Source organism: Emydura macquarii, unplaced genomic scaffold (genome assembly GCF_026122565.2).
Source record: "Emydura macquarii macquarii isolate MOO-44397 ecotype Brisbane River unplaced genomic scaffold, CSIRO-AGI_Emac_v2 contig_2205, whole genome shotgun sequence".
Lineage (NCBI taxonomy): Eukaryota > Metazoa > Chordata > Testudines > Chelidae > Emydura > Emydura macquarii.
In genome coordinates, this window is record NW_027132342.1 from 10790911 (window position 1) to 10809473 (window position 18563).

Genomic DNA, 18563 nt, shown 5'->3' on the forward strand with positions numbered 1-18563 from the left:
TGTGTATATGTGTGTGTGTTTGCTTTTTATTGCTCTCTGCGAAGCGGATGCTGCTTTCCAGTCTGCTCTCTCCACCCCGGTTCCTGGCAGGGCTCCCAGTGCAGGCGCAGCAGCACGTTGTGCATCTCAACTACTCCCCTCTGGTGACTGACTGCCTGCACCTTCCAGTGCGCGCAGCAGCAGGCGGCGGCGCGGGAGGAAGAGAAGGTGGTGTCACCAAATCAATCCAAAGGGGAGACTAAAATGGCAGTGAGGTGCCACATCCGCCAAAGCCCCGGCGGGGTGTGATCGGCAGGCAGGGGCTCTGGTGGACCGACTGACTGCCTCTGTTCTTGCTGCCTCCCACCCTTTGCCTCTGCACGTAGAGACACAGCGCGGCACCCGCCCGGGCTTGTGTGAGCAAGTGCACGCGGTGAGTGAAGCGCGGGGGCGGGCGGGGGGTCTCTGCTCCTGTCTCCGGAGCTGGCCCGTTCCTGTGCAGAGCGGCCTTGGCGCGGCTGCGTGGGGCCGAGCTCCGCGTGGCTGCGAATGGCAGGGGAGCTGCCTAGGCGATGCCTCCCCCACCATCCCCCCATTGCTTAGAGGGAGGCCAGGCAATTAGGATCCGGAAGGAGGAGACCCACGCCCAGCCTCCCAAGGCATGAGAAGCAAAGCAGGGGTGCCAGGCCTGCAACTTGAGGGCTCTGGATTTCGAAGCGCTGCTGGTAGGTGGTTTTTTTGTCCTGGCTTTGACTTGTAGCTACTCTGCGGGGGTGAAGTAGTAGGTGCAGAGTGTAAACGAAAATTGCCTGAATGGGCAAGCAGAGGGGGGAGCGATCCTGCTCTGTAGGGATATTAAAAGAAAATGCTGCTGCATGACTTATAACACGCAGGTCACCACATCGACACCATGCACCTTTGAGTGACAGCAGCCTGCTCCAGCCCCACCCCAAGACCCGCAGTTAACGTGGTCCTCTGATTTCTCTGGGTGGAGTTATCCTGAGTTCCTGGTCATTTCTCATTGGTACCAGGTTCATATGATTATATAGACGTGAGGCTACAGGCTGAGGGAACCTTGATACGATAAAATAAAACGATCTCGTTTCAACAAGGAAATGTTTTGGTGCCGTCAAAAATGGTATCTAGGGAGATGTATTTGATTTTTTCCCCCAAACTCCAGAAACCCATTGAAGGCAAATACATACAGGTGCAATTTATGCATCCTTGTTAAATACTTGTAAATCACCTAATTGTAGCAAAGTTAGTAGGACTTTAGGCAAGGGGACTATCTGGTTGTTCACTGAGAAAAATTTGGGTATTGGGGAGGAAAAAGTAGTTTTGATTTTTTTGTTGTTGTTGTTGTTGTTTTTGTTTTTTCCCCTTTCTGGATGATGTGTTGCTACAGAAAATCAGAAGAGAACTTTTTTTTTCAAGTGGAAACTACATTTTAGCTGAAATGTAGAGTGGATTCCTAGGTTATTCTGAACTGTGCTTAGACACTAATACATAGTCCAGTGGTTCAATGATGGTGGTATCTCTAACATGTTTATTGACAATATTTAAGTATTTGAAACAAATTGTGCAATATAAAATAAAGCAATAGCATTGTGAAACTTGTAACTTGTCCATTTCATATCAATTTTCATCTATTTTAACATTCCCATTTTGGTGGCTTTTTAATAGTAAGTATACTAAGTAAGGAGTTTTAAGTTAGATTGAAAAACCTTTGTACATTAACTAACATTGTCTTAGAGATATTTAGCAAGATTTGTGGTTAATATTTTTGTACATTCTATAATGCATAGTAAAATGTATTTTAATAGCTGTTTACCCAATAAGTTTCTGTCAATACTGGATTGATATTTATCCCTCATATTCACTCACAAACATGGTTTTTACATGTCCTATGAATATAGAATTAATGTATCTGCAGTCACCTTCTTTCACATCATAGATACATATCTAAAAGATAGCATAACTGAGGCTGATTAAAAACATAGTAGTTTTGTCCCTATAACATCAATTCTTCTATTTGGATTTGACTATAAAATTATCTTCAATGGGTCAACTCCTGTAATCTTTATTCACGTGAGTAAGATCTGTATGCTTGAGTAGGAACTCATGGAATGGGAAAGCTTTAGAAATTGTGGAACAGATTCTGATCTCACGTATCCCCCTGTAAAATCACAGTGAACTCTCCTGTGAAGTTACTCTACATTTATACCAGTGTGAGCGAGCTCAGAACCCAGCCCTTCGGATGGAGAACTAGCATAGTTACATTAGAAGTAAAGCTATTGGGCCTTATTTTGATCTCATTGACACCAGTTTTAAACTGACTTAACACCATTATCTTCAGGCAAGTTTCTTCTGGTTAAATCAATATAAGTAAGATCAGGAATTAGTTCAGAAGTCCTGGTCACAATGACTTGAGCAATTGTACTCTCTTTATTTTTAAGGTTGTATTAATGTTTGCAAATGATGAGAAGTGGTAATTATCTGCCTACATCTGTGGTCCAGTAATTAATCAGAACTCACTGACACTATGCACAAAGAATAGAAATTAAAATTGCTTATTGCATGCTGAAAGTACGTCTTCTGTGGAGTGTTTGCATTTTCTATGACTTGTTAGAAAAAGAAGGAAAGTTTGGCATGAAGATTAATTAGCTAATGCTTATATAGCTCTTTGAAGATGAAAAATGTAACATGAGGGTAACTATAATTCAGAATTACTGTTATTAGTTTTTATTAAGGGAAACTGGTTGTGCATTCACTAGTTTGAAGATCTGAGTTTAACATTCAGGCTATAGTATAGATGATTTTTAAAGGATGTTTAAATTGTGTATTCAAGTGTGTAAGAGCAGGGTGGCCAGTTGAGGTCCTTCACAGAACAGACAATAAGATCCAGCTTGTTTCTAAACCATCTGGTGCTTTTGGAATTTGTATGGGTGGGAGTCGGGGGGGGGGGGGGGGGTAGAATGGAGCTGAAAGGGGGAATTGTGGTGTAAGGTAAGGTTCTGTCATTGTTCCTTTAAACCACCATGCAAATACATTTGCATTTAAAATTTTCAGGCAAGCCAAAAATACTGAATGCTAAATGAAACCTGACAGCTAAATCAGAACATGCCACATAATGAGGGCATTCTCTTACTAGAATAATCTGGTTGAAAAATTTTGCTAGGAGTGACTATAATCCTGGTTAAAGCTAGTTCAAAACAATGGCAGGTGGAAAAAATGAGGCTTGAATTTTACTCTTTTAAAAATCTTTCTCCACGTCGAAGGTGTTTACATCCTTGCTACCTTTCCTGACTGTCAAATGAGGATAATGATACTGACCTCTATGACAAAGCACATTGCTTTTCATCAGTAGATCTCAATGTATAAGTGCTATCATTTTATTTATTTATTGCCTTCTGAGATGTGGAGGATTCACAAGGGTTGTAGAAATGAAGTCCCATCTTTGATCATCAGTCAGTCATATAGTGCAGGCAGCCACAATGCACTCCTTTCTGTTGATCAGTCTGAAATTGTCTGTCTGTGAGACTGAAAGGTGATTTGAAGCTTATTTTTTATTAGAGAGAGAGATTATATGTCACTGCATAAAATCTCTTACTCTGTATGTGAGCACAAATGAAGCAGCAGATTTTATGGGAAATTTGGTGATGCAGCTCCTAGATAAGAATAACCTTTCTTTGCAGTATTGCTACCATTATGCAAAAAGTCAAGATAGTGACAATGAAAAGGAGAGAAAAAAGCATGGGTCAGTTTAGTCTACAGATATTTCCACTGAGAAACAACACAGAAGGACTTGAAGCAAGCTCAAGAGTAGAAATAAAGGCACAAAAATAACAGTTGAAGAAAATTAACACACATACTTAATGTGAGGGAGTAGTTTGGGAAGTAATAGTACTGAAAGAGTCCTGAGGGCTATAATGGAGAACAAATTAACATGCGTCTGCAATACAATATGGCGGCAAAACAGGCCAATGCAATTGTCCATCACATCATCATTACGAACCAGGGGGACAAAGGGCTCTATGGGTTTTGAGTGGATGCATTTGGGATGCCATATTACATTCAGAACATCTATAGATACTAGCAAATTGAAGGCATTTGAAAAAAGATCAGTAACACTGGTTAGGGGACTGAAGGGATTGATTTGTGAGGCTAGATTAAAAGAGATGAAACTGCATAGATTGGCTAAGAGATGATTGAATGGAGGCAGGGCTATGACAGTCTACAGTTCTGGGTAGAGATACTCTAAATAGAGAGAAATTATTTAGCATTGTATAAGAGGGCATAATTAGGATTAATGAGCTAAAAAAAATTTAATTTGAATATCAGCAAAGCTTCCTGACACTGGGAATTATTTAGCTGTGGAATAGTCTTCCGAGGACAATGGTGGTAGCATCATTGCTTGGGACATTTAAAAGTAAATGGCATAGAACTCTTGAAAATTTACTGTAGGTAATAATAGGATTCTATATAACAACACTCCTGGCTAAGTCATCTTTGGGGACTGAGCTAGGGATTCTGTATCTAAAAGCATAAGCCTCTACTGCTTGAGCTAAATGGCCAGATCCATTAATTGAGAGGGAGTTGTAGACTTAGACATCAGTAGGTGGTCTAGTCAGGGACACTATGATGTAATGTGCTAGTATGTGCTACACTTGCACAGGGAGGGAGATGGAGGGGATGAACAAATAGATATTTTCTATATCTAACTCTTATGGTCCTATGACTCAACAAATGAATGTTTGCAATTGAAATGGGTGTCATTATTCCGTATAACAGATACTGCCTCATCATGTGTCCCTGGTTGGTTTACATGGGTGGGAGAAAAGGGAAAGAGAAGATGCTATACAATGAGTGGTCATTGGAGGTCAGGATAGGGATACATAAAGATTTTATTGTACCCTTTGCCCCAAGTAGAATTTTACCGCCTGAAGAAAATGTAGAAAGTAACTGTTTCTTGAACATCTTACTCCTTCAAGTTCCAGCCAGTAGTGGCCAAAGGAGCTGAGTGATACAATCGGATGATAGTTACTTTGTCCTTTATTGATTCGTTTACAAATTAATCTTTGCTTTCCTACTGTAACTTGAGAAGCAACTTCAATAGATTCAGAGATTCTAGGGCCAGATGTGATCACTATCATTTGCTAGTTTGATCTCCTGTATAACACAGGCCACAGAACTTTCCTGAAATAATTCCTTGAATGTATCTTTTGGAAAAACTTCCAATCTTGATTAAAAAATAGTCAGTGACAGAATCCTCCATGACCCTTGCAAATTGTTCTAACGGTTAATTACTTTCACTGTTAAAATATTTTACATTTTATTTCCAGTCTGAATTTGTCTAGCTTTAATCTCCAGCCATTGGATCATGTTATATCTTTCTCTGCTAGATTGAAGAGGCTATTATTAAATATTTGTTCCGCATGTAGGTAGATTGTCACTAAAAGGCATGTTAGTTAGCACAATGCTACCATATAAGGGACTCCATTCATTAGCCTCTATCTCAAGTTGCAGGGTCAATAAAAGTTGGTTAAAGCTGGATAGCCTATTTGTATGATGCTGAACTCTCTGTGGATTAGACAGACAGTCTGGAGCCTTAAAATTTCTCCTCTCCTGCCCGGGATTTCATGCTCTGCGTGGTTAATATCACTGAATAACACTGAGTTTATGTAAAAATTAGACATGCCCTTAATACAGGACAGGTGGGGCTATAAGTATCCAGTATGGTATGTTGCAGCTATTTAGAGTTATCTTTACTTTTATTCAATGTGGATGGTATAGAGATTGGAGACTGTCAGTCTGTCTTTAGGGCTAATGGTTTATGCCAGGTAAAGAAATAAATGACTACATTTTACATACCAGTTTAGGAAAGACTCTCCTTAAATTAAATGGAGTATGGGTCTCCAAATTTCCTGGCCAGATAGAATCAGAATTCTTATTTTAATTGACCTTATTGGGAAAGTGAAGGGTAGCAAGAAAGTTAAACATTTTGGCTAAGATTGAGAGAGTCCAATTTGTGTCTTCAGTTCCAGACCTTCTATAGGTCTGTACTTCTGGTTTTCTATTTATCATTAAATCAATTGTTTGATTAATTTTGCATTGTAGAGAAATGTCCCTTCTGCATTTCCTTCTTTAAGGGTATTTTGATCACTTGTTTATTGTCCCAGTTTGACCTACCTTAAAATTGTTATACAGTATAATTAATTGAATGATTCTTCTGATAAACCACATATATGTTGATTGAGATAAATACCAGAGAACAGAGTCAATGCAATGAATTTCAGTTATTCTGGTGAGTGGATTAATGGATCACTTACTGTAGTCCATTTAAATGGAACACCTAGTGTTTGCATTAGTGTGAATTTGTGTGTGTGTGAATTTGTTTTATTAATTACTAGGGGTTTTATTTATTATGACATAATAAAATATACAGGCAGCTCATTATTCACTTATGATTGCTTCCCTGAATATTATGGTGACTATGAGGTCATGGAGGAATTATTTCCTATATAGTATTTTACATGAAACCAGGTGCATTATGTGGCGGTGTCATTTTCTTTTACATATCAGGCACAGGCCATGTTCAGCAGGATATTGGACTTGATGGATTATTGTCCCAGTCTGATATGGCAAATCTTATATTCCTAAATAAAGTCCCATTCCCGCACCCATATACTATCAATGGGAGTTGGATTGAGGCCTAAATCAATACTATACAAAATGCCTGGGGAAAAAATTATTGTGGCATTTCTTGCTCCTCTAAAAATAAGAAGTACTAGAAATTTTGTCTGACAGCCTATTCTCATAAAATGTCCACCTCAGTTTTAAATAACTAAGAGGTTTGGAAAAGTCAGCTATGAATCCAAAGGTTGAATCCAGTCTTTTTGAGCTTTGTGTATATGAATCAAATTTGGCTTTACATTATGCTTCTGAAATAAATTCTCCAATTTATATAATTCCACTGTGATTCTGTTTTCCACTGCACAACTTGTCTTTTTATCATAATCAATTAATGACCCTGCTTGACATGCTCTTAACCGTTTGTTTGTATTTGACTTTGTTTTATAATAGACTTTGCTGTATCTCTTTTTTGCATGTCTTATGTAGGCTTTGTTTCATTCTGCACCTGAGTAACTTTATGACCATATATATTGTTTGCAGTTATGCATACAAAATAACAAGCTAAGGGTAATCGGAGTGTATTATTTCAGAGTGTAAAATGATTGGGGTCATGAAGGAGATTTTCCATTTAGTGTATGGCATTGCACAACTTGTTGGATGCATTGTAGGTTTTTAAAAATTTCTCTGGTCTCAGAATTGACCCCGGCCAGAGGCAGGATACCAGACTTATATTCGTCTCATTTCATAAAGCAACCTGTATATTCCTGTTTCTTTTGCTATTTTAGAGGCAATGTTTTGTCATTGGCAATATGCTGTTATCTGCATTGTCACTGTCTACGTTTATTGAGTCAAGTGGATTCAGCTTCCTTTCTTGTGAGTATTCAACAACTTGGGAGAGGTGGTTGAGTTGTGGAAATATCACCTTGGTAGCACTTATTCTCCCCCGTACGCTGAGGTTAAGTGGCTCCCATTTTGTTAGGTCTTGTGACAATTTCTTATACTCATGAGTTCTAATCTCATCTCTGTCACGGATTTACTGTGTGACATGAGAGTCTGATACCCTACTCATGTTGGATAGCACTTTACTTCACAAGTGGTCCCTTTCACTTCAGTGAGACCAACTGAGAAGTGAGAAGCTATTCAACATGAGTAAGAATATCAGAATCTGGCCCTTAACATCTCTGCCCCACCTTCAGTTGGTCCAATAAAAGATAGTATTATGTCACTTACCTTGTCTCTCTAATATGCTGGGATCAGCATGGATAAAACACAGAATACAATTTTCCTACCTGACAGGAGTTCTTTAGGATTAATCAATGCACAGCACTTTAATAATGTAAAGAGCTAAGTATTCTTCTCTTTTCATGGCATAATTACTCCTTCTCCTGTCCCTTTTGTAATATTCTGTCTGCATTAATATCTAATACTTTCCCCTTATATAATTAAACAGACAATACATGCAAAGTGGATTCCTTCTTTGCTGCTTATTTGTTAAGAATCTCAGGGCTCTTAGCTAAGGAAGACATATACAGGTCTCTAGGAATGGAAGGGGAGTAATCATCCAATTTAGAGAGAGATCATATTATAACATCTAAATAAATTGCACACCAATGCTACACATTTACAAAAACAGATCTCATTTCCCATGAACATTTGAAATTCAAAAGAATCTAAACAGACAAGGCTTACCTTTCATCTGTCTGCTTAGGTTATGATAAGATACTTATTCTCACATATTTTCTTTCTCTCATCCCAGTGACTAGCTAGTGAATGCTTAGTCATAAATATTCCCCTACTGTGGTCTACCATGACTGCTTTGTTTTTAAATGGTTTCTGTAGTTAAAGGCGTATCAAATTTTATAGAGGTCTGTGGGTATGCTAGTGATTTTCTCCTTATCACTATAAAATTTATTCTTGTGAAGGACTGAGGAGATTCCATGGCCTGAATTATGTAGAAGGTCCAGCTAGAAGATCTTAATAGTCATACGAATCTATGAAGGCACAAACAATTATATAGATCTACTAATTCTATAGATCTGCAAGATGTATGGAGCATTTTGTATCCAATCACTGGGGGCTACTGTGTGGATTATGATTTCCTTATTCAGATGAGTTTCAGAGTCTCAGTTTCAGGTGTGGAAACACAGATACTTGAACCCAGGTCCTCTTCTAATCACTCCACACTTATTTGTTTTACAATTTTGCATTATAGATACTCTTTTATTATAGAGTGAGAATGGTGGTTCCATTGAGATTTTTTTCCCTTCAGTTAGTATTAGCATGTCCTTTAAAAAAGGACAATAGACAGAGCCCTGCGAGGATATAAAATTTGTATCTGCATCCGATCCACAAGCGTGGTCCACAGATATCCACATCTGCATCCATGGATGAGGATATATGGATATAAAGAGGGTAATCTGCAGATTTGCAGGGCTCTAATAGTAGAGGAACCCAGTAAGCATTTTGCATGCTCTTGACCAAATTCTGTGCTGCCTTGCACCCCAGATAATCCTATTGACATCAGTGGAATTGCATGGAATTTAAATCAGTGCAAAACATGCTTTATGGCTAAATGTTGCCTGTGCTGTGCTGGTGTATTTAGTGGGAAGAGTGAGGAGGGGGGTCTGCTACTCTGCTGATCCATGCACTGGCAGCTCCCGAGGACCCAGCCAGCTAGTGTGGGTGCCGCCATTACTAGCATATGCTAAATGGGGCATACACTACTCCTTTTCATAACAGTTGTGAAATGCACCTCACTGCACATCTAGTACATTCTGCCCAGTCTTTCAGGATCCTCAGAGCAGTGAACACATGTAGTACAGGTCCTGCTGGTCCTCACTGGATTTACCAGGGAAGGATTTGGCCCATAGGCAATGCCAAAAGGCAGTGACACATCTTGGAAATCTGGTAAGCTGAGAATGGGCTTTTCGCTCCTTTTCACTGCTCGGTGATATGCAGACAGAACGGGGCTGCATGGTCTAGTGTGCTAATACAGCCTTCCACCCTAGGATTGTCTATGCAAACTCACACTTAGATAGCAAAGAGCCATGAGCTAATGTGGCTTTAGTTTAGGTTCTTGAGGGGTGGGGACATTTGTTCATATAAAAGTGGCAGCTGGTGTTCCAGGAAAAATCCTATATTGGAACTACAGGGGTGTTGCGGGTTGGGAGAACCAAGGTTCACTGTTAGAGTTTTGTATGTGTCGTGTGTATCTGTGGTATGCATGTGTACTTTTAGGCAGTGTAGCCTAGTGGGCTGGGACTCAGGAGACCTGGGTTCTATTCTCACTCTGCCACTGACTTGCTGGGTGACCTTGGGTAAGTCACTTCACCTCTCTGTGCCTCAGTTGCCCCATCTGTAAAATGGGGTTAATGATACTCAGCTCCTCTATAAGTTTCTTTAAAATCTACTGATGACAAGCACTATATAAGAGCTAGGTATTGTATGTGGGGTGCCTTCACAACACCTGTTTGTGCTGCAACTGGCTCTAATTATTTTTACCTTGTTCCTGGGCACCCAAATCACATGCCTACATGTAAGCAAGTGACACACCTTTAGTTTAGGTGTGATGTTTAACTACACCACATCTGACAAGCTGTGTTTTGAACACGCCCCTATCTGCTTCCACGAGTAGGGCAGTAACATAGTGAACGTTGTTAACCTGGCAGAGTGAAGAACAGGAAATACAATGGAATAAGTGTATTTTGGAGAAAATGATGACGTGTTAGGTAAAGTATGTTGTATAGAAAGCAAGGTGAAAGCCTAATGTGACTGGTCAACCTGTCATGCTATAAAAAGTCTGGGAGAACTTTTAAAGAAATCCTAGAGATAATCACTTGGTTGAGCTTTAACAAGCAACCCTATGTTTTGCTGACTCAGTAACAAAGCCCATATTTTCCTGCTTTGGAAACAAAGTAAAAAGCCTTCAGCATAGTAGTGACACAGGTTCCTTGGAGAGACTTCAGAACAGCAGTCAGTTTAATTTTTCATTTATTCCCCTTGCTTATTAACAAGAATGAATTTATAGTTCTGAGGGTGTTGGCATACAGCCTCTGTGAATTGTTGATTTGGCTCTGCATTGCTAATGATGCTGGAGATGCATGTAGTTTGATTCCGTAGCTGCTAAGAAAGATTTTAATGGGCTGAGGGATACAAGTACTGAATTGTATGGGTGCTGAGAAAGCACTGGAGTTGGGGTAATCTGAATAAATGCTGTGAAGCATTAGATTTTGACTCTCTAGAGCATTGTCTCTGTATCTAGAATATCTAATTGCATTCTTCAGTTTTATATTGTTCGTTTTTTGTGTTTTGTTTTTCTGAGACCATAAGCAGAACTGTGTGCTCTCTCTTTTTGGTTACTTATACTGGAAATACTACTTCCTGGTGCTGGTGTTGATGCCACACGCACTGGTTGCTGCAGTTGATCTGTGTTTTATTTCCTAATAATTCACGTTTTTCCATTACAGAATTGTAGATGACTCTAGTAATCTTATATCCTTTTTGGCTATACTTATCTGTTGTCAATTTTATGGAGGTGCGACGGCGTAGCAATATAAATGATAATACTATGTGAATTACGATGTCTGGTCAGCCTCGGGTGTTTTGTTAGGGCTTGTCTTCACTAGATTTTTGCACCTCAAGATAGTTAGCTTGTTTGTAAAGGCCACTCTGGACTGCCCACCTGTTTGATCCAGACTTCAAAGGTTTGTTCTTTATCTGGACCTATGCTGATCCCAGGGGTAAAGAACAAACTTTTGTAGCCTTGATGAAACATGTGGAGAGTGTCCAAACTAGTGTTTACAAACAGGTGACAGGAGCTGGGTGGGAACTGGATTTTTTATTTCACAGGAAATTCTGCAACTCCAAACAATTTTACGTTCTGAAACAGGAAAAAAAAGTTAAAATGTCCCACAAAAGGAAATTCTGAAAACTCAGCTTTTGGTCAAGGGAAGCATTTCATTCCGATTTCAACAATTTTAAATTTAAAACAAAACAAAAAAATATATATAAACACAAAACAATTAATTTAATTTCGAAAAGTCGTTTTGAAACAAAAAATAAAACCGCTCCATTTTGACATTATGGAAACCTTTTTGCTTTGTTTTTTTCTGAACAAACTTTTGTCAAAATTGACATGTTTTGAAATGCTTTGGCTGAGATGAAAATAGCACTTTTTGTCAAAAAACTGTTCTATCTTCGAGTGATTGCTCATATGCATTCCAATGTAGGTGTGTGCGCGCCCAGTGCACAGATTCCCGGAACCCCGGACGAGGTTTCTTCTACTGGGAGTCATGCCGGGTTCTACAGGCTTTAAAAACTGTGATCTGTGCGCTAAAGCCTTCCCGATCAGTGACCCACATGACCGCTGTCTCCGGTGCCTTGGCGAAGAACACCGTCGAGACAAATGCAGAATTTGCAAATCCTTTAAGCCTCGGACTCAAAAAAAAAAAAAAAAAAAAAAAAAAGGGACGCGCGGCTAAAGGCAATTCTAATGGAGTCGGCGCTCCGACCAGCTTCCGAGCCATCCCGGTCTCTGTCGGCACCGAGTGTGTCGTCGGTGCGGAGCGCCCCACCACCGGCATCGCTTTCGGCACCGCAGCGGGCCTCGAAGGGGCCAAAGAAGACGGCACGGCCCCTGGCCGCACCTAAGGACTCCCCCCGGCCCTCGCAGGGCGGAGGGAGTACGGAGACACCCCAGCCACGGGCCATAGAGACTACTCCGGCCCCGGGGTCTCCGCGCGGGTTGCCTCCCCCGACTCCTGGGGGTGGGGGAGTGCACCCGCAAGGGCCGTCGACGCCGGAGGCGTTTACTGCGGCACGAGCCCTTATGGCCATGCCTACGCCTCCGTCCCCCCCTCGGCCGAGGGACAAGGGACCTGCGTCTCGGGGCAAACCCGCGCTGGGTGGTCCCGGTGGTTGGAGACGCTCTCAATCCAAGTCTCCTTCCAGACGGTCACGGAGGGTGGAGAGCGTCGGCTCCCCTCCGAGCTCCGACTCTAGGTCGTCGAGCGACTCGGCACCGCGGCACCGTGGGCGGTCCCGAGTCCATCATCGGAGCCGCAGGTCCAGCTCTGACCTGAGCAGGGACCGGAATTCAGGCTCGCAATTGTCAGTGCGGAGCCCGTCCCGGCACCGATCCCGGTCACTGTCGGCCGTGTCGAGAGTCAGCGGCTCGCACCCGGCGGCACCGATGGGCCCGGCACCGATGGCTGGGCGACTGGAGTCCCCTCAGCGTCGCCATCGTAGGCACCGCTCTCGATCCCGAGGGGGTAAGCGGCACCGCAAGTCATCTCGCCGCCGGGGCAGGTCCGCTACATCGTCGTCGTCCCCGACCTCCTCGTATCGCCGGCACCGCAGATGTCGGCACCGGTCCACGTCATCCTCTTCGGACCGATCCACACATCGGCGAAATAAGCGACGTACGGGAGGCTCCGGTGACAAGAGGGCCGTGAGGCTGCAACCGCCTACCCTGCAAGCCCCTGGGTGGACCCAGGCGCCTTGGCAGTGGCCGTATTGGGGACCCTGGAATGCTCCTATGCCCCAGGGTTCCGTATCAATACAATCTGCGGTGGCCCCCCCAGTGCCCCCTCTCCCTAAGACTCAAGGGCAGGGTTCGGAGGACGATTCGGACCCAGGGGAGGGACCCTCCACTGGACCCTTACCCCTATCTTCCTCCTCGTCACCAGACGAGGCAGCAGCCAGAGATCGCAGGGGCCCCCTGTTTGATTTCCGTGCCCACCAGGACCTTTTAAAAAGGGCTGCTGAGAACTTGGGCATGGAGTTCAGGCTCATGTCTGAGGAGGAGGACCCCCTCTTTGGGCCCTCGAGTTCTGTGGGGCCATCACGGGCGACCTTGCCGGTGCATGACAATGTCATGAAGATTGCAAGAAAGCTCTGGCAGACCCCTTCCTCTCTGCCTTCCACCTCCAAGGGGGTGGAGAGGAAGTATTACGTCCCCAAGGAACCTTTCGAGTTCCTCTATAACCACCCCACGCCAAGCTCCCTAGTGGTCGATGTGGCCAACCAGAGGGACCGTCAGGGGAACCAGGGGAACACTCCCAAGGATAAGGAGGGCCGTAAGCTGGACTTATTCGGGAGAAAGATCTACTCTACTGCGGCGCTGCAGTTTAGAGTAGCTAACCACCAGGCCCTCTTTGGGAAATATAATAAGAATCTGTGGGCCTCAATGCAGAGGTTCGCATCCCAGCTACCCCCTGACCAGGAGGCAGACTTCTCCACGATACTCCAGGAGGGGGCCGCAGTGGCAACCGCTGCGCTACAGTCTGCTAGCGATGCGGCGGACACCGCTACTAGAGCGATGGCCTCGGCGGTCGTGATGCGCCGCTGTTCGTGGCTTCAGGCGTCTGGCCTCACCCAGGAGGTTCAACAGGCCATACAAGACTTACCCTTCGATGGTCTGGGTCTGTTTTCAGAAAAGACAGATGACAAACTGCATGCGCTTAAGGACTCTCGGGCCACCCTGAAGTCCCTTGGGTTATATACCCCCCAGGCCTCCAGACAGCAGTCCAGACCACAGGCCCAGAGGCAACCACCACCCCTGCCCAGGCCGGCTCCTCGACCTGCCCAGCAGAGGAGAGGTCGTGAGCGCTACCGCGGTCCAAGCAGAGGAGGCCGTCAAGGGTCCTCTGCGGCGGGCCAACAGGGGCCAGCTAAAGGGGGTAATGCCAATAAACGTTTTTGACCCAGAGCAGGAGGGTAGTACTCTTCCTTCTATCTGGGATCTTGACCGGCCATTTGCAGATAGGCTTCGCCCCTTTCTTACAGAGTGGGAAGCCATTACTATGGACCGGTGGGTCCTGGAGGTGATTGCCAAGGGGTATACCCTCCAACTCACGGCCTTCCCCCCCAACGCCCCTCCTAGGCTGTCCCCCATTGGGGACCCGGCCTTGGTTCAACTCCTAGTACAGGAGATTGAGTCGCTCCTCATGCTGGGGGCGGTGGAGGAAGTCCCAGTGGCTGAAGAGGGTCGGGGATTTTACTCCAGATATTTCTTAATCCCCAAGGCGAAGGGAGGCCTTAGACCCATTCTGGACCTACGTCGCCTAAACAAGTATATTAGGCGTATTAAGTTTCGTATGGTCTCCCTCGCCACGATCATTCCGGTCCTTGACCCGGGGGATTGGTATGCCGCCCTTGATTTAAAGGACGCATACTTTCACATTTCTATATTGCCTGCCCATAGGCGGTTCTTAAGGTTTATGGTAGCGGGGCGACATTATCAATTTCGGTCCTTACCCTTTGGGCTCTCCTCAGCACCCAGGGTTTTTACTAAATGCATGGCTGTGGTGGTAGCCCACCTGCGCCGCAGCGGTGTTCAAATCTTCCCTTACTTAGATGATTGGTTGATCAGGGGGAAGTCAAGTTCTCATGTGAGACATAGTCTGCTCCTCACACGCGAGTTATGCACCAGACTGGGGTTGCTTATTAATGAGCAAAAGTCCACACTCACTCCGGTACAATGTATAGAGTTTATTGGAGCTAAGTTGGATGCGGTACAAGCCAGAGCCTTCCTCCCTCAAACGAGGTTTGAGGCAATGGCGGCCATTATATCTAATCTCCACCTGTCCCCCATGACGACAGCCAGGCATTGTCTGCAGCTGTTGGGACATATGGCAGCTTCTACGTACGTAGTAAGGCTGGCACGATTGAGGCTTAGACCTCTCCAGTCGTGGTTGGCTTCGGTGTACGTACCGCACAAGCATTCTCTAACTAGAGTGGTCCTGGTTCCCCCACAGGTGCTGTCATCCCTCAATTGGTGGAGGGACCCGAGGGAAGTGATGACGGGCGTTCCCTTCAGAGAGTTTATCCCATCTGTGACGCTCATCACAGACGCATCCGATCGGGGATGGGGAGCCCACATTTGTCACAACCAGGGCACCCAAGGGCTTTGGTCACCGGAGGAGAGAGTTCTGCACATCAACGTACGCGAGCTCAGAGCGGTCCGGTTGGCCTGCAAGGCCTTCCTTCAGTTCCTGAAGGGCAGGGTAGTCCAAGTCCTCACAGACAATACGGCAGCCATGTTCTATGTGAACAGGCAGGGGGGGGGGCACGTTCCTCAGCGCTCTGCCAAGAAGCTATTCGCCTGTGGGACTTTGCGGTGAGGCACGATTTTCATTTATCTGCCTCTCACCTCCCGGGGGTACGAAACAGCAAGGCGGACCGCTTCAGCAGATCCTTTTCTCCCCGCCACGAATGGTCCTTACACCGGGACATAGTGGCTTTCATCTTCCAACGGTGGGGTACTCCCCGTCTAGACCTGTTCGCTACAGCCGGGAACAGGAAATGCCTGAGGTTTTGCTCGCTCAGGGGTCGCGAGCCGGGCTCACTGTCCGATGCCTTCTTAATAGCCTGGACAGGGGACTTGATGTATGCGTTCCCCCCCATCCTGCTCCTGCCCCAAGTCCTTCTCAAAATCGAGGGACAGGGCGAACATCATCCTGATCGCCCCAGCGTGGCCGAGACAGCACTGGTACAGCATGCTGCTCGACATCTCCATCACCGAACCGATTCCGCTACCCAGACGATGCGACCTGATCTCCCAGGACCACGGGAGATTGTTACACCCCAACCTGGACTCCCTCCACCTCACCGCCTGGAGACTCTGTGGCTGATGGAGGGAGAGAGGGCCTGTTCCATACAGGTTCAACAGGTCCTCCTGGGCAGCAGGAAGCCGTCCACGCAAGTAACATATAAAGCTAAGTGGCGGAGGTTTTCGGGGTGGGCAGTATCGAGAGGGTTACACCCAAGCTTCTCACCTATACAGGCTATCTTAGAGTACCTACTGCAGCTTAAACTGCAAGGCCTGGCTTTGGCCTCCCTCAAGGTACACCTAGCAGCCATTTCGGCCTTCCACCAGCCGATGGAAGGCCGCTCCCTATTCTCTCACCCCATGTCGGTGAGGTTCCTTAAAGGGGTGGAGAGGACTTTCCCTCAGGTGCGGGACCCGGTGCCACCCTGGGACCTCAACTTGGTCCTCAACGGACTAATGGGTCACCCCTTTGAGCCCCTGGCCACATGCTTCCTTCTCCTTTTATCGTGGAAGGTAGCCTTCCTGGTGGCTATCACCTCGGCCAGAAGGGTCTCCGAACTGAGGGCGTTGACCTCGGAGCCCCCCTGCACGGTTTTTTATAAGGATAAGGTCCGGCTGAGACCTCACCCGGCTTTTATGCCTAAGGTGGTATCTCAGTTCCACTGTAACCAGGACATTTTCCTTCCTGTGTTCTTTCCGAAACCCCACGGGTCGGAGGAGGAGAGGAGGGGACATTCGCTGGATGTCAGGCGAGCCCTGGCCTTCTATATCGAGCGGACCAAGCCCTTCCGGAAGTCGACACAGCTATTTGTAGCTGTGGCGGATAGGATGAAGGGCTCGCCTTTCTCCACCCAGCGAATCTCCAACTGGATTACTGCCTGCATTAGAGCATGCTATGAGCAGGCAGGGGTACCCCTCCCAGGTGCGGTAAGAGCACACTCCACTAGGGCCCAGGCCTCTTCCGCAGCCTTTCTGGAGCGGGTTCCCCTTCAGGACATCTGCAGAGCAGCGACCTGGTCGTCAGTCCATACGTTCATGTCGCACTACGCCATCGTGGAACAGGCGAGAGAAGATGCGGGGTTCGGCAGAGCCGTGCTGTCAAGAGCAGGTCACCAATAACTCCTACCCTCCTCCAAGGTATGGCTACTTAATCACCTACATTGGAATGCATATGAGCAATCACTCGAAGATAGAAAACAAGGTTACTTACCAGTAACTGTTGTTCTTCGAGATGTGTTGCTCATATCCATTCCAAACCCACCCCCCGTCCCCACTGTCGGATTTGGCAGAAAGAAGGGACTGGGGACCCGCGGAGCCAGCAGCTCCCTTTATACCGCGATATGAGCGCGGCACTCCAGGGGGCCCCTGAGCTGGCCCTGCGGGGCTTGCTAGGGAAAAAGGTTCCGGGAATCTGTGCACTGGGCACGCACACACCTGCATTGGAATGGATATGAGCAACACATCTCGAAGAACAACAGTTACTGGTAAGTAACCTTGTTTTTTGATAAAAAATGTTCTGACCAAATGTAGTGATAACTACATTGAGTTAATTGGTAATCCGTTAATACAAGATACAAACGTCTAGTGAAGACAAAAAGAGAGGCCAGGTAGGTGAGGTAATATCTTTTATTGGATCAACTTCTGTTAGTGGAAGGTACAAGCTTTTGAGCTATAAGATCTCTTCTTCAATGAGGACGAGTCTTAAGCCCCAAGAAGTTGGGGCAATGACCTCAGGCTCTGGGAAGGAAGAGTATAACATACATTGTATTTTATGACCTCCTAGCAACCAGCTTGGATTGCTAGCTTTTAGACATTGCTCTCATTAAGATACCTATGGTCACGTTGGTACCTTAGAAGATGGTCAGTAAGAGACTGAAAATTCCAGTTCAAGTTTAATGCACACTTAGCTCTGTAAGGCAGGGACCATGTTTTATTCTGTTTTTGTACAACAGCTAGTACAGTCAGGCCTTGAGCCCTCCTTGGGAAATCTAGTGATACTGTTATACAAATAAGAAATAATAATAATATTTGTTTGGCTAAAGGAAAGGCTTTTTTTTGGGCGGGGGGGGGGGGGGGGCTGCAACCAATAGACCTGCGGTCTGCTGCCCATGTGTCATATAATGACTGCAGTAATGTGCAGGATGCACCCTCAGTGGGCTTGATTCATCACTACTTTTCTCCTGTTTAACACCAGTGTGTTTCACTATTACATTATTTCAGTTTTACACCATTTTAGTGGATCAGCCCCACTAAGTCTTACTGACAGATGGGGCCATGATCCAAATTTTGCGTCTTTGGGCCATCATATGACAGATCTATTCTAATCCTTCCACCTAACTGAGCCAAGAGTTCACAGTAACCTTGTCACCCTCCATTTTTTCTTGTTTTGGTTTGGTTGCGG

General features: G+C 45.3%; 1 protein-coding gene across 2 annotated transcripts in view; it reads left to right on the top strand.

Annotated features, from left to right (window-relative positions):
• Positions 1 to 260: 260 nt before the first annotated feature.
• Positions 261 to 18563, top strand: part of PRR5 (proline rich 5) — a 155701-nt gene continuing 137398 nt past the window's right edge. For both annotated transcript variants that reach the window (XM_067559349.1, XM_067559350.1), the window contains exon 1: positions 261 to 412. The gene's annotated coding sequence lies outside the window, so the exon portion shown is untranslated. The remainder of the gene's footprint in view (positions 413 to 18563) is intronic.